The sequence below is a fragment of the Emydura macquarii genome, unplaced genomic scaffold (genome assembly GCF_026122565.2).
Source record: "Emydura macquarii macquarii isolate MOO-44397 ecotype Brisbane River unplaced genomic scaffold, CSIRO-AGI_Emac_v2 contig_320, whole genome shotgun sequence".
NCBI lineage: Eukaryota > Metazoa > Chordata > Testudines > Chelidae > Emydura > Emydura macquarii.
The window spans coordinates 6,235,984-6,259,708 of NW_027130457.1; positions in this window are offsets into that span (position 1 = coordinate 6,235,984).

Below are 23,725 nucleotides of genomic sequence, written 5' to 3' on the forward strand. Positions count from 1 at the left end.
GGCACAGGGGTAGGATTAAAAAGAAAGGGTTAGCGGGATGGGAGAACATGTTCAAAGCAGGCAGCAGGAAGCTGCAGAGAGCTGGGATTAAGGCAGAGTGGAGATAGACTGTCCAGCATCAGTGGATATGTTAGAGGGGGAATTTTCCACAGATGGCTGGTGGGAGTGGGGAAGAAGAACCCTGGGGGAAGAGTTAGGGCTTTATTCTGACGGGAGCAAGTGACAGCTGGGGGAAAGGCTTTCAGAAGTGAAGATGGAGGAATAAGTGTCCTATACCTGAGGAACCTAATACAAAAGATGCTAAAGTCAAGAGTAAGAAATTAAAATATTTAGACTGAGGCAAGAGCTCAAGTCATGGAAGACAAAACAGGCAAGAAGGCAAAGAAAAAAAGAGTATGGTTAAGTGGCTATGTTCCAGAGTCTATTCCAGCCCAACAGGTACCCTTCTGAAAATGGAAACTCAACCCTAGAGAGACCAATCAAAAAAGAGCAGAAACTATGGCAAATAAATTTAGGGTGGAGATTAGCAAGGCAAAGGAGGAACAATTAAATAGCCAATGACTTAAAATTTACATTAAGTACAGCAGAAGCAGGAAACTTGTGAGAAAATTGGTGGGGCTGATGGCTTAATAAAGACAATAAAGGCTATTAATAAAGAGCAACTGTAGATAAAGAAATTGCAATTGCACTGAAGTGGTTCTTCAAGGTGTTAGAGATACCTACTCTTTTCTGCTAATAAAAATGAGACATTGCCAGGGGAGGTGCTGGAACAAAGTGACATAAAAGAAGCAAGACACCAGACGTGGATATACACCCAAGTGCTCTGAAGAAGCTCAGCTGGGCCGTTATCAAAAACATGCAATCAGAATCTATGCTGGAGAACTGGAGAATAGCAAATGTAATTTAAAATAGTTCTAGGGGCAATCTGGGAATTATACACCATTAAGCCTTATTTCAGTAGCAGGAGAAGTGGTTAAAAGGACCATCAAAAATAGACTTACTTATGTGAACATAATATGGTAGGGACAAATCACACAGCTTCTGTAAAAGAAAATCATTCCCCTCTTAGCTGTTATAGTTCTTTACATTAATCAACAAAATGGTGGATAAGCATATGTAATTTATTTATATAAAACATTCAAAAAAACCTTTGACAAAATCCCTCACAAGAGGCTTAGAAAACAGCGTGGTCACAAGTCATGTACTGTCAAGAGACAGAAAAAGCATAGGAATAAATTGTTCAGTTTTCCACATGGGAAAGAGTTAACACTAGAGTGCCACAAGGATCTATAGTAGAACTGGTGGTGGTAACTATATTTATTAATGATCTGTAATAAAGGTTGAACAGTGAGGTAGCAAAAGTTGCAGATGACACAAAATTACTTAGGTTAATCAACTGGAGAAAAACTATGAGGAAATTCAAAGGGACTTAACCAAGCTATGAGGAGGTGGACAGGCAGCAGGCTGGTAGATGAAATTCATTAACAAATTTGAAGTAGTGCACATTGAAAAGAACAATTTGAAATACTCCTCCTACACATTGCTGCATTTCAAAACCAACGGTAACCATTCAGGGCAAAGACCTGGTCATCACTGTGAACAATTCAATGTAAACCTCTGCTCAATGCATAACAGTTGCCCTAAATGCAACAAAAACATTCGGAGGTATAAAGAATGGTATAGAAAATAGTGTAGATATAATGCCATTATATGTCGAATATGTATGTCCCCAACTGGAATAGAGTGTATTATGGTCTGATAACCCTGTCTCAAAAAGAGACGTAGCAGGGATAACAAGATCAAAAAGTTATGAAAACAGCAAGGTGATGGGGACTGTTTAGTTTAAATGGAAGATGAGTAATAGCAGGTCACAACAGAAATAGTTAATGGTATTGAGAAGTATAAATCAGACAGCTATTCCTCTTTACCATGTCTAATAATGAAGTGACAAGATACTAATTGAAACAAAGGCATCAAATATAAAACTATATTTAACAAATATCCTCTTTATCCAACACTGCATAATTGACCCATGGAACTGATTACCATAAGCTATCACAGAGGGCAAGAACTGAGCAGGATTTTAAAGAGGTTTATCTGGACAATGAAAACATCCACTCTGTCTCGTGTCTGTGTTAACTAGGGTGACCAGATGTCCAGATATTAGGGGCTTTGTCTTATATACGCAACTCTCTCTCCCCCACTCCATCCCGAAAAAAAGCATTCTAATTTTTCACACTTACTGTCTGGTCACTCCAGTTTAACCTTTTTGCTACAATGAAATAAACGTTACATTTTGTATCACTTCTGCCTCCCATACATTTTTTATCTCTTTATGTAATCTGTAACCCCCACTTCCAGCTTTATCCAACTTTGTGTCACTGTAAATGCCTTAGTAGGCTCACAAAGCTAAATTCACTTCACTTGAAGGGTACTAGAACCAATTTCTCCTATCCCCCACATGAGTACAGCACAAGAGAAGAGTGGGCCACATCCACATATTAGCAAACACTAGAATGCAAAGAGCTCAGCCTACCAAGTAGTGGGACAGATACACAGGGTTGCACATCATGTAAGTCATCCTTGAGGGCTTCAAGAGGTCGTCTGGGTCATTATGTTTCTTAAGTCAAATAGGTTGATCATTTAAAATTAATAGATTCCTAAAAGCTTTAAAAAGAGCAAAGTGCAAAGATCAAAACGCTCCACATTTTATAGTGACTTAGAGGCAAGCAAAACAAATGAGCACTTTAAAAATAGTTTGGAGTTAATGAGTGTTGTCTTTCTTTCTTCACTCTGTCTGCTTAATGAAATCAAACATTAGTTAAAGTATGCCTGGAAAATCCAGATACAGTTTGAGAAATTAGAAGGCATAGTCACTTATCAATTATGTAGCCAGGCAGAGGACTTATATTTAAAACAACAAAAATCAATCAGCAATCACAATGTTAAATATAGAATTGGTGCATCATAAGATAGTACAGCTGCGGGAGGTAATAAGATTTAAGATAGCCCTTCCACTCTGATCCAAATGCTATTTCTTTGTGAACTGGGAAAGAAAAAAAAATAGTAAACATCCTTGATCATATATTCTGTGGCACACAGTGGTCTTAAACTTTCCAGCAAAGATACTCAGTTTTTGCAGTACGTTGACTTCACATTCTGCAACTCTGAACCCCATCCTCACAATTCTGTGCCACCTGAATAGCTGGGTGTATCTGTCTGGTCACACATATAGCTCCGACAGCATCAATAAGCAAAAAGCTTTACTTTTGTGATGCCATTCAGCATGTTACAAAGGCTTAGCTTCAAACACCACAATTTGTTTACAAATCCCAGCCTCTTACTGACGGCCCACAAAAAATAATCCAGTGCACCCCAGAAATCCCTTGGTGAACAGCATAGTAATCTATTTTTCTTTGACACAGGGAAGACCCTTTCCCACTCAGCCTGCTTCCCCAGTTGTGAAAGGTTGAAGGTCGCATGGAAATGAGGGAATGTCTATGTTCTACCTAAGTAATAAAACAAGCAAAGGATCCACATCCAGAGGCCTAGACAATAAGTGGCAAGAGAAGGCCCTGTTTATTCTTCATCACACTGTACATTTTCACTTGCCGCGTAGCACTTGTTAATTTGTTTAGCTAGTCCTTATTATATAAATATCATAGTTAGGTTCCTATGTGGCGCCCCATCACCCTGGTATCTGAACACTTCAGAAACACTAATGTATTTATCCTCACAGCTTAACTCCTGGGAAGTAGGGAAGTACTGTTATCCCCTTTTTGTAGCTGGAAAATTGAGACTCAGAGATGTTAAATGATTTACAAAGGGTCTCACTGAGCCAGGAACTGAACTCAGATCTCCCAAATCACAGTGCAGTTCCTCAAGTATATCACTCTGGCCTGGGCAGCTAAGTGACTCTGCCTATGTCTACACTGATGGCAGCAAATTAGCTGCCGTCAGATCGACTTCTCTGGATTGACTGAGCGGTCAATGAAGACCCGCTCAGTTGATCCAGAAATCAACATATTAAGACCATCTTCTCAAGTGGCATAGCGCTGCGTCGACAGGAATGCGGTTCTTGTTGGCGCAGTGCATTGAAGACAGAGCGCAGAACAGAAGCTGACGGGAGTTACACAAGTTTTTTGCGTAGTTTGCATAACTCTGGTCGACTGCCGCCGAATCTCCGAGGTAAGTGTAGACAAGCCTTCAGAGGTTAGGGGAGAGATCCAAGGCTGAATGGCATGGAAATTCAGTTACCCTCTTACCCATACAGGTGGTCCATCTCACTCTGGATTGAATCACTTTGACAGGCTCCTAAAGCCCAGTATTTTTGAAAATTCTACCCTAGCTGTATTTAAAATAATTGTATCCACTGAAAAATCTTGAAAACAAACTAAATTTAAAAATGTAGCCATTTAGCAAAACAGGTAAGAAAATAAATTCTTTACAAACATGTCTTCTATTGTAATCAATAGGTGCAATCCTGGAAACATATTTTCTCAGGCCATGTAACAGAAACATAGTAAATAAATAAAACATTTAAATGAACAAAATCTTAAACCTATTTACTTCCTAGTTTACAAACCTAGTTGTATACCCATTGGTGGCAGCTGCAGCTATTCAATGATTTGGTATGAAAAGAAAAAAATTAAATTCCCAAATTTTTAGTTAAAAACATTTTACTAGCTCATTAATTGTGATGAAATAATCCTGTTTTGATTAGCCAGATTGTTAAATGTCTGTTGGCAGGAAATTACATCTCATAGCACTGAAGTGTCACCTGAATGCAGTTAGCCCCTTGTCAAGAAGGTATACATTAACACTGCTCCTGCTGCCCACATAGCCGCTTTCTAATCCTGTTTCTCTGTGAAAATTTGAAATATTGGGGGGTGGGTGAAATCATTTGAGAGATACAGAGTTTGATGAATAAATTTAAATAGCAATAGTGGCATTTAAAATGTTTAAGCAGCATTTAAGAGATTTCTGTTTTTTATAGCGATGCATATCATTTTTACAATAAGTTTTACAATAGCTGATGGTCATTTTGACCTTATTTGCATTTCATTCTAGCTATGTGTTTGCCCTCCTAATGAATTCTTCTCTTGTACTCAAGAATCTTCCACCATTTACTGTTCTACAACTTGGAGCCATCAACCTCAGGGGTATTTGAAGCATTAATTCCTGCTGGCTTTCGATGTGATGGGCAGCTCTTGTGAATATCCCCAATTATCTGATCATCTTTTTTTCATCTTCCTCCTCTTTTTCCATTTTCTCAGTCTCATTAATTGCCTTCCAGAATCTCTCAAGGTTATTAGAACAAATCAAGCCAAACCTCTTCTCCTTCTGGGCAGTTGAGGGGAGAAGGGAGAGAGGAAAGAGTTTAAATAGTACAGTGCAAGGAAGATTTATCATTAAAATATTCGTGCTTTAGTATATACTTAAGGATCTGCAGCCTTCTCAATGACTGAAGAGTCCCTATAGATCATGAGAATTTAACACAATGTGTACAGAGACTCTAGCATGGCCATGAACTTTTGGAATATTAAGCAACTAATCACTCAATATATTTTAAAATGAACAACTTCATTATTTTCTCTCTCCAAGGTTATGTGTAATAGATCTGCTTTGCAGTTTATGCTGAACTGTGGCGTTTTAACATTTTCCAATGTAACACAGAAACTATTGGGCTCTGAAATAGGTGCAAACTGTATTAGATTTTGCCTCCTTTTAGCTTTCCTGCTTCTCCTTATTTCTTGGACAATTCACATAAGTTTTCCTATTATAGTGTAGATGGAAAAGCAAGTGATTGGGAATTGAGTTCTGGATTCAATTCCTTGTTGTCAAAGTAATCTTATGTGAACTTACACAATCACATAGGCATCCATGACTGATCATATTGGGCCAGAAGTAGGCAACTAAATCCATAACTGGGCTACTAAATAAGTAGCCTGATTTTCAGATGGGCTGAGTGAGCACTCACACCTCCTATAGGAGTTTAATGGGAGTTGCAAGTGCTCAGCTCCTTTGAAAATCGGACACCTTTTTTAGGAGCCTAACTATGGAGTTACTGTAGGTATCTAAGTTAAGTGCCTGACTATCTGTGATGATTTGGGTCTGAGACCTTGATTTACCATTAGGGTTCTCCCTTTTTATGCCTGTTTAACTCCATGGATTGAAATAATTAAATTCAAAGATAAGTACCTATAACAAATCAATATTTGATCATCAGTCAGTGGCCCAGAACATACTCCCAGGTCTCTCTGACCTTGCATCTAATAAAGCTTCCTTTTTCATATATTTATGGAGGATATTAACTTTTACAAAGATCCAAGGCATTCAGAATAGATTCCAGGTGAGAGTTAAGCCATTGCTTGCTTTTCTATACAAAACCCAATAAAAACTCTCATTTGCAGATAGGTTGGCATTAACTGTGTCTTGATATATTGAACCTAAAGTTTTATACTTCTTTGCAAAATTGCAATAAAAGATGAGGCTTCCTAGATTATACTTTCTCACCTATCTCCATAACCTGAATACTGAATTGACTAGACTAAATTTTAATCAAGAGCAGTTTAAACTAAGCCTTAATGAGAAAGAGGATGGAAATCTGCCTGACTGGTTTTGTCTGCTTCCTTCTAGGCATTCATTGAAGAGCAGAGCAATGGATTAAAAGTTTTAGTGATTTGGGCAGGGATTGTGGAATTCAGTGATAAAAAGGTAGATGCCAAACAAAACATATAAATCCTCTCCCAAATAGGCAGAACATAAACCCTCTTCCAACTAGGCAGGAGTATCTTTATCTCTAGCTGCCCACCATCCCAGGCAAAAGCCAGGTGCAGCAGACAAGCCAGACTGAATTGCTTCAAACCAGGAACTGCAAAACGTCCACTTTTCTTTTTAGTTTTAATTAGGTTAGCTGACTACATTTTTTCAAAGAAACCATACGCTTCCATCACACTCACTCTAAATTCATTTGTGTACTCTGTTTGGGGTGTCTGTCTCTCACAGCATGAAGAGCACTTTCCTGAATGAGAGTGGCACACAGGAGGTACTGTCAATTCCTTCAGGATAGGCATGAGCTAGGTAGGGGTGCCCTCTGTGACTTATATATCTCAGCAATCTGATTTCTGTCGTTACCGAACTCAGGATCACTTGTATATCAGTTTCCCTTCCAGCTCAAAAGTGATCTTCCAAACTCTACACTTATTTTACCAGCTTGTAAGTCTTACAACTTCTGTTCAACAATGGGGGGAAAATACAGTGGAAAGGATGATTTGGGGAATATACAGCAAAATTCAACTTTGATTTTCTGAAATTACCTCATGTCCTTAGTCACGTGTTAAAGACACTGAAAAGGCTCTAGTGACTCTGAATTATATTCCTGTTGCTTCTTTCATTCGGCTAAACAAGTTTCTCTGAACACACCAGTGCTCCAGTGAAGACATTCACTTGCATGAAATATTGCCACCTTGCTGACAGGGCAAGTCAGCTCCTCAGTAATATTAAGACAGATGCTTAGCAGCTGATTAACTGGCAATTAAAATTCAAGAAGATCCACTAATAGTTGCTATTTCTCAAAATGTAATAGACATGGGGTGAGAAATGGAACAATTATAGGAAGAGAGGTCAGTGCCAGAATTCAACATTGCAAAGAGCACTACATTTAACAAATGATGTTGTCATTAAAAATTACTCTCTGTGGAGCTGATTCTGTCCTCAGATTACAGTGACTCCACTGTCTTCAGTGCCTCCAATTTTCACTGGTTTAAATGAGATCAGAATCAGGGGGTGTATGGATACGTAAGTGGGTGAAGAGCGTCCTTAAATAAAAAGCTGTTAGTAATAAATATTCAGTGACGGCCAGAGGTATGCAACTAATATGACAGTTTCTAATACCTAAATGCGTCATATTGAAGAAACTATATTATCCACCCTCACAGACACACATGACACACACGTAAGGGAGACTCTGACTCCTTTATCCAACCCCACCCTCCATGTCTCAGGCACAGAGGTCTGCAAAGAGCTATTGAACTAGTCATGATGTTGCTCCTCTGCAAATGCCAGCTTTTCATTCTTTATCTTCTTTCAGTGCCAACTGTCATCCTGAGTGATTACATTAAAAAATCAATAATGTCACCATTATAAGACCTAGACAGTTCAGTGGTGCATGCTAATTCACCCTGGCTGGCCTTTTAATAAGCTTCAAAATACAAAAGCCTAGCTTATCGGCTTGCAGACCTTTATTAACACTATTTATAAACAGAAATTGTCATCTCACTTGGAGACATTTTCTAAAAGCAATAATGAACTGACTCTGCTCATACTGGAGAAGATGTCCCTGTAAATCAAAGCCTTCCCTTTGCATACCATTAGGGTGATTAAAGTTAGCCTGTAGTACCTTGCAAGTGGATGGAAAATGGGACCAAACAAACAGCATACAGATTAGCAGTAAGAGTGACCATGATCTGTCTGTCTGACAGGAATTATTTGTCTATTGGAATTGTGATAAATTATTGACCCCCTTAACCATATGAAAGTTAGATCTCACAGCTGCTAGGGGTACTGATTAGATGTTTGTAATTTTATTTGTGTTTGTTTCCTTTTAACTATACATGCCATATAACAGGCACAGGATGAAGAGACTGATAATTGTGTATAAAGCGCTAGCTAGCGCTCTGCACATCCATCCTGTTTGCAGCTGTGGGGAAGCGGACACAGGTGTACCACAGATGTACAGCCTGGCTCCTCAAAAGTGTAGTGCCAGAAGAGAAGGGAAGGCAGGAATCTGCCACAGCACTGAGGGAGGGAAGGGCATCTCCCAGTTTTAGGTCCCACTTTCAAGGTGTGGCTTTAGGTTCTGCAGGAAATGCACGCCATCGCATTTGCAAGACTGCAAAAAACTCCCTACCTTTCCCAGGTATATATGGCTTTCGCTGCCTACCGTGAGCCTTGTGGCATTTTAGCAGCAGTTTGCCATGGAAGAGGCACTTAGGAACCCTTTGTTAATGAACAATCATCTCTGGGAAAATTTAAGTGCTATTAGCTGAATGCAAAAATTTGTCATGCTGTATCAAGAGACATGATTGCTGATTTGCGGTACTGAAGTTGTTTTTATTTTCTTTTAAACATAAGAACTACCAGTCACATATTAATTTGTGCCTGGGGAAAAACAGTTATGGACAACCATCCACTGATCACTGAGCAAAGATCACCCACTTAGCTTCCCAGAAGATATGAAGTCAAATAAAATGTAAGGTCTTGGATATGAAAGACTATTAAATACATACCATCCATTAACTGTACTGAGAAACTTTTTGCTCTTCGCCAACCTCCCTCATATGTCCTGGATACTGATAAAATATTAGGCATGTAGGAAAATCAATACATTACTGCAGTTAATCTACTATACAATGTGTTGATACTGCAATATGAATGATATATTTGAACGTCATCTTTTGATCTCTCCTTCGTTCTTTCCTGTTTTAAGTGGGAAAAGTCATATGTCTTTGGCCGGGAGTCTTAGTGGACTAATGCTTGCTGTTGAAACTCAATATTGTTTAGGACTCTATGTAAAGTGAAACATTCATGAAAGAGTTGAACTTATTGCAGAGCCAGGAAGAAACCTTCTTGTATCTTCCTTATGTTGTTACAGAGAGAAACACAGAATTGACATATTGGACAGACCAACCATGTATGATCTAGTGCAATATCCTGTCTCTGACAGTGGCCAATTCTGGATGCTACAGAGGAAGGCATAAAGCATCCAATTGTGTATTAATGTGCCATAAACAGACATTTCTTCACAAGCCCATCAGATGCTCAATTTATACACTGAGGCATAAGAATTAATAGCCCATATAATGTTATGCTTCAAGAGGTAGTGTATCTGTAGCTGCTATTTTCAGACATTTTCATCTCTAGTGGGATGGAGCGGGAAATCTAGGAGGAAGAGACAGTACCACTGTTACAAGTCACGCCACAAAAAACCACCTGAAACTTAAATTTCATATGCTTGGTATTGACTTTAATTGACAGTTTCAGGATTGCTGAGTCTAAAATTAGACTTTCAGACCCAGATCCAAATGGGAAGTGGATAAACTCTATTTACCCCTGACTACATTACTGTTCTGTACCATCTTTGTTTTGGTCTGGGGGTACATGTTGCCATTGCTCCATTTAACCAGCCCACTTCATTTCTGTAAGCAGATGAGCAGAGTAGGACCTGGTCTTGCAGTTCTTTGCTCAGAGATGGGCTGTGGTGTCCCCACCGAACCCTGTTGATTTCACTGGGGTTCCACATAGGCACAGCTGTGAGCCTGTGTCCAGGCACTGCAGGGCTTGTGCCTAGTATTTTTACAGAGTTCAGTACCCTGCCTGGTCTCAGGATCTTTGTGAGGTCCCTGCCACTCCAACATCTACCCTGTGGGCTGATGTCAGGTCCCTGCCTCTAATATGTGAATGCAGGCCATTGTGAGGTCCCTGCCTCTCCTACTTTGGTGCTATGGGCACTTTTGCCTCTATCAGAATTGCCAACTGTAAGCATTTTAAAGTCAGTCACCTCCCCTCACCCCCATTCCTCATTGTTTTCTGTCCTCTTCCCCAAAAACATCCCCCTCGCTGCTGCGTCCACAGTCCCTTTCCCAGCACCTCTACAATCAATTGATCTTCACATGGAGACCAAGGGGTCACCATCTCCTTTGATGGGAGCTTGGCTTCTGCCCTCTGGGAAACAGTAGTAGGTAATGGCTGAGAGAGAACTTTGCTAAAGCAGTCTCATTGTCACCTGCCAAACTTAGGATAAGGCGACCTTCTTGCTGAGGTAGAACTGTGTTAATAAAGTCATGAACCAGGCCTCAAAGTTGTGGGAGTGGTTGAAAGATTTAATGATTTTAAAAGAAATAAATGTGGGGTTGTTTTCATTTGCCTTACAGTTTCAGTGTCTTTAGGGTGCAGTTGGACCACATTATCAAGCTTCTCTGCAACCAAGAAGGCTAGAAATGTCCTTTTCTAAAAAATGAGATCTGAGATTTGCATGCAATCACAGCAGTCCAGGAGCTGGAGCTTTAAGAAACGCAGCAAGAGACTTGCAATAAAATTGCAACAATGCTGAGGGAAGCCTGTTGCTTCAGTCCTATCGACAGCAATTGGCAATGTGGCCATCATAAACCCTGAGAAAAAATGTGCATGTTTATATACAATTACTTGCAAGCTTGTACATAAATGCAAATACAAATTTTCTCTCCCACCTCAACATTTGTTGCCTCCCTTAAGTCTTCCATCTTTCTCCGACACCCTACATCAATTCTCTCATATCAGTACCCTCATATGTAGGCTCCTCTGCTAGCCTTGGCACTGGGCTACTCTTTTTGCAAATCCAGACGTTGCTGGACTTATGCCAAGATCCATCTCCCTTCTTGTGCCAGCTATTCACTGCTCTTTCATGTCACTTCCTCCCGCAATCCCCTCCAAATCTCTCACTGGTAGTTGGAGCAGTTTAGGGTATGGGGGCTGCCTTATTGACTGGCAGTGGCAGGAAGACACAGCCATCAACTCCCACCCACCCTGCCATGAAAAAAAACATTCTGAAACCAAACATTCTCTAGCGCACATTCAATATCCTACATTCCAAAAAGAGAGCCTGATTATCTGGCGTCTCTATTAGGGCAGAGTTATGGTAGTTTCACTGCTATGGTTGCACTTAAATTTGCTATGTCAGTAAGGAATGAGTATTACACAATATATTGCTGGGTAAGAAAATTGAGAGATTAGCAATTAAGACAAAAAGCAATGGGCTAAAGTTAGTGATCTGAATAATTCTGAAATGTTTTTATGTTGTAAAATATAAAAATATATACCTGGAGTTTTAGGTCTAGACTGGTTGTCTCTCTCTTTCTGCAGGAGAACCGAAATTAACTTCTATGGGAATAGGCGTGCATTCTGCTGGTTATCCAGGAGAGCAGTGTATTCTTGCCTCTTGATTAAAATACAATATTGTAAATTAGATCTGAACTCAGAAGTTCAATTGGAAATTGAAATTAGAACTTGGTTTTAGTAGTGGCACTTCAGATGCAACCCTAAAACTGGTAACTGCATTCTTAATTGAACATGGATTTTTAAGCATTTGTAGTAGTGTAATGAGAGTACTCTATGCCTATAAAGGTAAATAGTTAATAGGGAAGGAGCTAGCAGATAGAGCTCATTAATATGCAGAATTACAACAAGAACTTGATGTGGTTGTCCACTGTAAAACAGTTCTTTTGCGCAACTCTTAACACAGAAGGCTTTATTCCTTAAATTCTTTGTTGTGTCAGAACAAAGGAACTTAATCACATTGGCAATGGCTATGAGAAACATTTCACTCCCTATTGTATATCAGAATCCTTGGGATATCTGTGAAAACTATCTACAAAGCCCTAAAGAAGCTCCAAACTACGAAGTGGCTGCACAACTGAACAAAGAAAGGATGGTAATCAGAATGGCTACACTGACAACAATAGATATGGACTGCTTCCTGATTGGTCAGCACTTACAGTTAGCAGATGAAGAAAGGCAAGATACATTTGAAATCTTAGATGCCTTACAAAAATACTGTGTCTAAAACAAATGTTATGAGGTATATTGTCAATACATACGATCAAAATTAAACTGAAATTATAAACCAATATACAACTAGGATACACCAGTTAGTCTCATGCAAATATAGCACATTTACAGATGAATTTAGAGATTGTATAGTTTTATATACCAAAGATAATGAAACTGGAACATGCATACTGCGACAGTCAGGAGTTGGAACTTACTCCGGCTATTGATATATGTCGCAGCAGTGAACAAGCAGAGAAAGTTTTACAAAAATTGAATGCATTAGAAATAATGTAAATTATGCACCACACACAAATAAGGCAATAGGGCCAAGATACCTACCTGGAGACATTCACCCTGAAATGCTAACCCGCATACATTTGTGCTATATTGGTACTGAAGCATGACTATGCAAGGTCCAAGACATGCACAAATATCAGTAGTGAAGTGAAAGATTTACTAATCCTGGATTTTATTATTTCCCTATTACTTTTACACACACACACACACACACACACACACACACACACACGAATTCTGAAGGAAATCAAATACAAAATTGCAGACCTACTAACTGTGGCATGTAACTTATTACTTAAATCAGCCTCTGTACCAGATGATTGGAGGTTAGCTAAACTAATGCTGCTTTTTTAAAAAGGTTTCAAAGGCAATCCTGGCAATTACAGGTCAGCAAGCCTAACTTCATTATCAGGCAAATTGATCGAAACTTTACTAAAAGAACAGAATCATCAGAAACGGATGATCACAATATGCTGGGGAAAAGTCAACATGGCTTTTTTAAAGGAAAATCATGCCTCAGCAATCTATTAGAATTCTTGAAGGGTGTCAACAAGCACATGGAGAAGGATGATCCTGTGCATGTGGACTTTTAGAAAGCCTTTGACGATGTACCGCACCACAGGCTCTGAAGCAAAGTAAGCAGTCATGGGGTAAGAGGGAAGGTCCTCTCATAGATCAATAACTGATTAAAAGACAGGAAAAAAAGGCTAGCAATAAGTGGTTGGTTTTCATAATGAAGGAAGTTAAAGACTGCGGTCCCCCAACGATCTGTCCTGGGAACTGTGCTGTTCAACATACATATAAATGATCAGGAAAAGGGGTGAACAGTGAGGTGGGAAAGTTTGCAGACAATGCAAAATTACTCAAGATTGTTAAGTCCATAACTGACTGCAAAGAGTTACAAAGGCATCTCACTAAACTGGATGACCTCTAAACAACAAAATGGCAGATAAAATTCATTGTTGATAAGTACAAAGTAACGCACATTGGAAAATATATTCCCAACTATGCATACCCAATGATGATATCTAAATTCGCTGTTACCACCCAAGAAGGATCTTGGAGTCATTGTGGATAGTTCTCTGAAAATATTTGCTCAATGTGCAGTGATAATCTAGAAGCTAACAGAATGCTAGGAACCAATAGGAAAACGATAGGTAACAAGACAGAAAATATCATAATTCTATTATATAAATCCACAGTATGTCCACACCTTGAATATTGTGTGCAGTTCTGGTCCACCTATCTCAAAAAGATATATTACAACTGAAAAAAGTACAAAGAAGGGCAACAAAAATTATTAGGGGTATAGAACAGCTTCTATATGAAGAGAGATTAAAAAGACTGGAATTCTTCATTTTATGAAAGAGATGTCTAAGGAGGGATATGATAGATGTCTGTAAAAGCATAGATGGTGTGGAAAAAGTGAATAGGGAAGTGTTATTTACCACTTCACATAAACACAAGAACCAAGAGTCACTCAATTAAATTAACAGACAGCGGGTTTAAAAACATATATAAGCAAGTACTTCTTCATACTATGCAGAGTCAACTTTGGAACTCACTAGGGTATGTTGTGGAGGCCAAAAGTTACTAGGTTTAAAAAAGAACTAGAGAAGTTCATGGAAGATAGCTATTAGCAAGATGGTCAAAGATGCAACCCCATGCTCTGGGTTTCCCTAAACCTCCACCTTCCAGAATCTGGGAATGGATGACAGGGGATGGGTCGCTTGCTATTTGCCCTGTTCCGTTCGTTCCTTCTGAAGTTTCTGGCACTGGCCACTGTCAGAAAACAAGATACTAGGGCTAAATGGACCATTAGTCTGACCCAGTAAGGCCATTCTTATGTTCTTATCATCTGGTAGCACAGCATCAATATTGTTTTAATCCTTCCATTGTTCTGAGCACCCTGGTATCAGACTGCCTTACAAGGAAATAAGACAGGTGGTTGGCAATCCTTTTGTGGAGGAGACTTCCAGCAGTAGAAATGGCATTTGCAGTGTTATGTGGGTTTGTCCATCTAAACTCATTATTGCTTGGCACCTATGCCTTCATGAAACAAACACAAAGATTTCTAAATTGTCTGAATGCCATCCTAACAGATGGTTGGGAGTATGAAGGCAGCCAGAATCCACGTCCGTATGCGAGAGCAATGTTAGCGGAAGGCAACATTCTCGATCTGAATGAACTGCATGTCTGTTCACCCTGAGAGGACTTTCTGTTGCTGAATAGAATTCAGGTACCATTGATACCCAAGCTTTCAGTCATTTAAATGAAGTGAAATAAAAAAAAGTAGGTGTATTTGAGGCATCTGAGTATCTTACGTAACTGCATACATCAGCATGTGTTCTTCTCTTGGTAATGTAAATACTGTTATTTGTTTAGTTATTAGGCACTCGACAAGTGAGAGAGATCAGAAAGTCAAGCAGAATTCTAAGACCCTGCCAGCCTCATCTGAGAGAGGAGCCATGGGGGTGACAGAACTTTATAGTGTAAGATCTCCTGTGTCCCTGTCAGACTCTCTCAGACTAGGAGGCCAAGAAGCAGAGCATCTCTCTGAGCCCCAGGCTTATGTAGCTTGTGCAGCCCTCATGTAGTTCTACTTTAACCAAAACAGTTGTGCAAAATGCCCTACCCCATTTGTGACCAAAAGCAGTCTGGTATTCACACACTGCCTACCACTGTAATACTCTTTGTACAAAATATGCCTTGTGAGCTATCATTTGTAAATTAATAACTTGCTTGTTAATAATATCAGGGTGAAATGTGTGAAACATTATACGTACATTATACTATAACAGTAAAGCATTCCGAGGCACCCAGGGTTACAGAGCAGGCAGTGACACAACCTCTCACTGGTCTGGATGGCACCAAGAACATGACACCATCCCCAAATAAATTCAAGAGATTAATAAGGAGTCCATCTCCAAATGAAAGTTATTTGGAAGCTTTAGATAATGAAGTTAAATCTCAAAGAGGAGGAGGTTGTGACCCAGGGACCTTTTGATACCAATTGGTAGAGGGCAGAAAGGTACAGCCCAGGGTTTTATCAGGATCCCCTGGATCTTATATCTGCATAATACATCACAAAAGGGGGCATGTGATGTCTCTTCTGAGAGCCACCACCACACTGGTCATCATAACCATTGAGTAAAATATATATAGATAATATTTAAGGAGTTATGTATTTATACTGGAAATTTATGTTCTTAAGGTGTGTGAGTTAAAGCAGGTCACCAGGAGGTGACAAACATATTTCTTGCAGACAGGAGATAGCAGACGTTGATCTCACTATCTGGCTATATGTAAACTGAGTATTGTATGCTTTGCATTGTATGCCTATTTACACAATGAGCTAGCTCCTAATCAATATTTGCAAAATCTATAAGAACAACCATCGGTGATGGGAAAAAAGGGGAGTGAATCTTGTTTGTGTGTAAAGGCAATGGATTGTTGGAATATAACAAGGGTGTACCCAGTATCCTTCTCTTAGGACAAAAGTTGACAACATGCATGTCTTACAAAAGGAGGGTCACAACCAACCAGGCTGTACAACACTCAGAGAAAAATTTGAAGCGAGCTAAACTCTTCAGGACCTGAACATACCGTGTTAGATAAGCCTAGGTGCTAGAATGCATATTATGATTTTTATTTTGTCTGTAACCATTTCTTTCCATTAATGGCTTCTTCTCAAGTCACTATCCTTTGTTATATAAACTTATATTTGTTTTCACTATCAACATATCCACGTGCTGTGTATTAAGTGGAGCAATGTTCTTGAGGTGAAACTGATAATCTGGTGTGTACTATGTCTTCAGGAGTAGTGGAGCTGTGAATTCTGTGAATGTCCAGGGGAACTGGCCACTCCGTGGGGATACTTGGAGGACTTGGGAGGTGGAATGTGTGAATTGCTTACCTGAAAAGGCCCAGGGTAGGCTGAGATGGGAGGAGACAGGGAGCTGACCCCAGGCAGACACAGGCCAGGCTTCCTCATGTTAAAGGCAGGTGGTAGTGAGGTGCCTTGCCACCCAGAGGTGAAGAAGGATGGAGCCTGTTTAAATATTCAAACAAGTTTATGTTGATGGATCCCAATCCTGTGATGAAACAGGCACATGGCAGAAGTATATTTTTAAAGCAGAATTAAAAAACCAAAAACAACCACAACACCTCAATAATATAAAGTCATGTTACTTAGAAACAGAATTCAGTGATTCATAACCATATCTGAAATGTGTCCCTGATTGATATACTTATAAACCTCCTACACAGGTAACAGAAAGAGTGAGTCAGTCTATTTGGCATTGACTTCTTTGTCTCTGCTTTTTTGCCCCCTCTCATTTTCTCAACTGAATCAACTGGACTGGAACTCATCCAGGAATTTCTGAGAATGCAGTCTCAGATTGCTTGAATCTATAGAAAGGAAATTAGTCAGATGACTTATGCACCTTAAGGTCAAAACATTAGATTGAGCCTTTGGCAAGGAGCACCACATGTAACACTACATAACAATTCCCACAAATAATAATGCAATTATTAGCCAAAAAGGAGGGCTTATCTAGTGGTGATGGTGGTGGGAGTGCCGCTGTTTTAGAAACATAAGAGGATAATCTTCTGTATTTTAGGCAAGTGCTTGTGCTGCATGTGTGTGTATGCACACAGAGAATACCATCTGGTTGCTATAAAGGAATAGTTCGTGACTCCATATTATTATGTGTCATCTGTAAGTTTGGGATGGACACGTTACTCATGCCTGGCAACGCGCTCAGTGGAAATGGGGATCCTGTGGAAATGATAGTACTATGTAATTCAGGCCTATAGTCCAGATTCTCTGCCTCACCAAGTGAGTTTAGAGCTAGTTACAGCTCCCTGACTCTCACAATGAATCCACACTGCCATGAGCATCAACAGAGTTTATAGCAACTTGGCGATCGCTAACTTTTCCTAGCTGGCTACAGTCCTCAAGGGGTGCCACACATGTTCCAGGTATGCCCTCTTCATCCCTGCTGGCCAGATCCAGCTGTTTCCCAGTCATTTTGTGCTAATCAGGCAGCACAAGGGGGGCAGAATGCAAACAAGTATCTGGCCCTGTATTGTACTATACATATGAACAAAGGGCGGGAGTGAGGTTTCATGTACAATCCTAACTAAGGCATTTCCTGATTTCTGAGTGCACAACTTCGCAACCTTTGTGTTCTCTAAAACAATATTTTTTGTTTAGAATTTATATTTAGTACAAACAAGCATTTTAAGCAGTACTTTTTAAGTACTCAGAGCTTGTTTCCACAAAACTTATTTAAGTGAGACTGTTAAAACCATTAGTGAATCTATACAGACATTCAGAGACTTCTTGCTGCTTGTATACACACGTTAATGGAATACAAGTATGCATGGTAACATTTATATCACAAATGAGATTTTTCAGCATAATATTTCCACTGCTTTTTTCTAATAGATTTTAAATAGAAAAAAGCCAGGGGTTTGGACTAGATGACTTCCTGAGGTCCTTCCAATCCTCATCTTGTATGATTCTATGAAAGCTTCATTAACTCACAGTTAAGGTTGCCCGGTGGTAGCTCATGGCCTTACAGGGTGTCAAGTTCTGCAAAACTCAAACAATTGAAGGCCAGGAAATACAAAGTTAGAGTAAATGGCCCCGCAACCATAACTCTGTCCTTTTTCGCAATGCCCTATAACACCCTTTCCCCAGCCTCTCACAGACTCCCACTCCCACTTTTCACAGTAAATGGACTGGTAAATTGCACTTGCCCTGTGCTCCAATACTGAGCCTACTCCCACAACAGAGTACCACATTTGTAAAATTTAACAACCACTTCATACTCTTTTACAATCTCTTCATACTTGCACACAGGATACTATCTAACCTATAATTACTTTCCGTACCCATCATTAAATCTACAGACTGCTGTCATATCCCCCCTCACTACAGACAATACGCATGGCAACAAGACCCCGAAGCCCTGCTACAGACACAGTCTATGCAATTCTGTATTGAAATGATGCAGAAAGGAATCTCAATGTGCACATGCACCTCATTCCTTTGATAACACACATGGGGTGGTGACTTAGACCCAGATCTCCTCATATCACATTCATAACTTTGTGATGGTCCTCAAACTAACCCCCAGAGCTCATATCACAAGCCAGAGCTATCCCAAGCTGCTTCAGCTTATGCCTCCGACATTCAATACAGCTATACCTAACACAGTGAATGCAGCTGGAGTGCATGAAAATAATTCCCAGTGGCTATTGCCCCCAGCTCCAAGGGGGCAGAGTTAAGGTTCATGGACATTTATCTTAACTCTGTATTTCCTGTTTTTCAGAAGTTTGCATTTTGCTGCAGTTGGCATTCTGGAAGAGCATAAGCTATCACTGGGCAGCCTTAGCTCTGAGTTAATGAAGTTTTTTCCATTTAATATCATATATAAATCGATGTTCCATTTCAAAACTTGTGTATTGTGTTTGCTAGTTCCTTAACAGAGTTTTGATGTTACATAGGCATGGTTGATATAATGAATATCAATGAATAATGAATAAAGACTCTGTTTAAAGGTGCTTATCGAAACTCATCTTGCCCCCAGATTACCTTTGAGGGCTATAATTTTTCATGCTCGATTTTAGCCCAAAAATGAAAATTTGGGATGTGACTTTGATTTAAATTGAAGCTTGTTCCTACCATTCTTATAGTTATCTGAGCTTAGAATAATACAGAGAAAAATATAACAAAGCTGACTTCCATACTGGTTATGATCTAATTCACATACCAGAGTTTTGTAATTTACCATCTGATTGACACATGGAGTTAGAATCTTGAAATTCCATTCTTTCTTTCATAATGGCCTTATGTCATGTTTATCACCTCCATTTGACAGAAGAGAAAGTAATCCAGGTTAAGTGATTCCATCAATGACTTACTATATGGACATGGGCAAGAGTTCTAATTTGGGAGTTCCTGGCTCACAGTCCCACGCTCAATCCAACATATCATATTGCCTTACTTTTTAAGTCTTGGCTCTACTAGAGACAAAGAAGAAAACTTCACACATATAGAAAGCTCTGCATATAATATTTGGCTCTGGAATCCTTTGGCAGGCTTGAAAGAAGAGGAGTAACTGCAAGAATAATTAAATATTTCATGTCAACTAATGCTCAGAGATTTATAATTATTTTTTTAAAGAACAAAATAGATAAAGTCACACTTTTTCCATTGCAGTCAAGCATTTTAAGTAACTGTCTACCAAAATGTCATATGAAGGGTTGGCAGTATTGCATCCACACAAGCACTCGGCTGCTGGCTGCTAATATCAAGTGGAAGTATCATTTTCATTTTGCAAGCCAAATAAAACACCTGAATGCTTATAGCAGCCAGAAAGCAGAACACTTCAAACTGAACACACACACGCATGCACCCACCAAGGAGAGTCTGCACTTTTGCTAACTGATTCCTAACCAAGGATACAATCCTGATTCCATAGAAGTCAGTGGCAAAAATCCCCCATTCACTTCAATAGAATTAGCATCAAACACCACTTTTTTCACTTACATAGGCACATGTTCCATTCAGAAAGGTTTTTCCCAATAGGTGGATAGCACAGCTGTTGTACGCAGACGGTTGTGGGGACATGTGGATGTTTTAATGGACACAAATATGGTCCAGATCCTCAGTTGATATAAAATGTGGTAGCTCCAAGATAGTCAATAGGACTTTGCAGATTTACACCAGTTGGGGTTCTTGCCCATTCACAGGTCCATTAAGACACGCATGGACAGATCTGACAGTGGAGCTAAATAGATATCCTTAGTTGATATAAATCTATCCAAGGATGGATGAACCTCAAGAGATTCAGAAATGTGGTTCATATGTGAACCTGAAAGTTCACCTGCAGATCTGAAGCTTCTCATGACCTGGAAATCAGGCTGGCAAACTTAAAAGTGGAAAGCTTACAAGGTTGCCTCATTTTCCCTCTTTACTGAAAAGTCAAAACTAGAAAGTAATGTTTATATTTCCATATTTCTAGTTCAAGTCCCCATCCAAACTCAAATGTCAGAGGTGGCATCTCTCAGAAATTCCACCCTCAAGAAATATCCAGATTTAAGTAAGGCATGATGAATAAAAAAGCCTATTGAACCTTCAAGATGCCTCTCTAACATAAGGTACTGAAGGAGTTAAAACTGTGGTCCACTAGGCAATCTGTCTTTTATGCTGCCAAACATGAAAACATAAAAATAAAATAGATGTATCAGCACTCTTCTTTAGGAGGTAGAGCTTCCTGATAAAAGAATAAATGCAGGACACAGAGTGTACTTCATACTGAAATATATTCATCATTAGAATTCCATTAATACAGCTAGCCATTAGCAAGAGACATAAATGCAGAGACACTCAAAGAGAGTTGGAAAACAAGAGCAACAGAGATATATACTGTGAAAGGATAAGGAAAGGAAAAAGCTAACTTCAGTAGGCATCACACTGATATTGTCATGTTTCTGCTTTAGTAAGGCTGAGGAGAGCAAGAGTTACTATGCACCAATTACCTTTACAAAGTTTAACCCCTAGAATTCTGCAGTTTCCTAGCCTAATGTGTTTTAGCACATAGTTACATTGTCCAAAAACTTAAAGTGGCATAAAACATGAAAGTCTTGACTTCAAGGCAATGTAGTCTAGGGGATAGGACAGTGGACTGGATTTCAGGAGATCTGAATTAGATTTTCAACTCTGCTACTCATCTATTGTCTAACTTATTTTCATTTGCAAAACAGCAATAACTCTTCATTGCACTTTGTTAACATAACATAACACTTACTTAACTTACTTGCTTAACATTACACTTTGTTAAAGTGCCTGAAGGCCCACAAATAAGTTATTTTCTCTATGTTTTAATTAATGTCTTATGGTGTTCCAAGTACTATTAAAAACAGAGATGGGTCTGAGCATCACAAGCCATCCCAGTTTTATAGGGGCTCAGTAGATCAAAGTCCTGCCAACCCTTCCCTAAGGATTGGCCAGGCCCCTTTGGACAAGAGGTCCTGTCCATTTGCTGGATCAGAAAGAAGCCCATGAGTCAGTTTTAATTTAGGCTATTTAACCAAAAATTCTTTATCTGTTGGTCTCTAGAGAATCTAGGTTGAACAAGTATTTGTTAGCCTCTCTCCAGATGGTGATAGCTCTCTGGAGGTGTTACAGCCTGAGTGAATTTGCCTAACCATTCCTCACTGTTCTTAATTCCTGGAAGGCTGTATCCCCCACTCCCATGGAATTATATACAATCCCATAATAATACATCAACATTTGCATTTTTTAAACAATGAACTCCTAAAATACTTAAACTTAATTCAATAGAATTTGTCTAGGATACTGTCATATCTGTCACAGTAGCATTGTGACTTGAGTTGGGCATCATAAGAAGAGCTTGAAAGCAAGGTTGTTTTGTACTCAGACTGTTGCCAAAAATCCCAATTTAAAAGACTGCCAATTTCAGGTTCAAAGCAAACAACGACTAAAAAGTTTCTTATGTGCAAACAAAACCATGCCCCACATAAGTACAAAAAAATCTCTAACTGTTAGCTCTTCTTATTTGTCAGTGATTGGTTTTGTCAATGATTTCATCAACACAGCTGGTGCTTATGGCTGGATATTTTTCCTGAAGTTAATTTCCTTGGAACTCAAACAAATTGTATACATTTTCTGGGTGATCACACTGTGATGATCATGCCATGTTTATTTTAAGTTTTTCTTTAAAAAGGAATAATTATCTAGTGGATATTTTGAAAGCTATAGAAAAATTAATTTAGGCTCCAGTAGGTCTCAGATTGTTCTACCAGCACTTTTTGCTACTCCAACAGAATGGCTATACCAGCTGCGCGAGCTTATCTCTGTATCTAGGGGCGCCCTGCCCAAGTTCTAGGTTCTCAACTACTCAAGAATAGGGAGCTGCCTCAGGAATAAGAAAGGCTATTGAAGGAAATAAGGATTTACAGTCTTTATTGAGCCCATACGTAGGGCCCACTCAGAGTCCTCATGAAGAGCTAGCACTAGGGTCCCCATCCTCCAGTGGCAGAAAGAAGGAAAGAGGCAGCCAAAACTTATTGCTGGGCTGGCCAGCTAAATAGGAAGGAACTAAGGGATCAAGGGGGGGAAATCAGAGAAGAACACAGGAAGAGAATATGTGTGCACGCATGTGCATACAAACACAGTAGGGACAGGGAGGGGGGAAGGAGAAATTTTGTTGGGCAGGGACATACTTAAAAAGTGACCATATAGTCTAGATGAGTCTTTGTTTTCTAATCCTATCCTGGTGTCACCAAAAGATTAAAACCCAAAAAAGTGTTTTTTACCAGGTTTTTGTAACCTGCACTGAATTGAGATTAATGTCTTTAAAGTTCATTGTATTACAAATGCAAATGTTTATATACTATGTGTGATTGCATGGAACTTCTTTAATAGGAAGATAGGATTAAGGCAATATTAGGAACTTGAAAGGACTTTTTGGAACAATGTGTATCAAGTGGATTTCCTAGGAAATATCTAGGGGGAAGGTGAATGCAAACGACCCACTTCCAATCCATCCTTTTGAAATTACACAATGGGGAGAGAAATCAATTGTCTACTGATTAATCTGAAGTTACCAGGAGCAGGTAAAGACCCCTGAACTGTATTAGGGATGGACAAGACTCTTCATGAGGTTCTGAGCTAAGGCTCTTATGAACTTGTGACCACAAAAGAGATGCCTTTGGAGGGTGTGGTTGAAGGATTCATTTGCCAGAACACAAGTTGGAGACAATTCAGGTGATCTCTGGTAAGATTATTAGCATATGTGTAGAT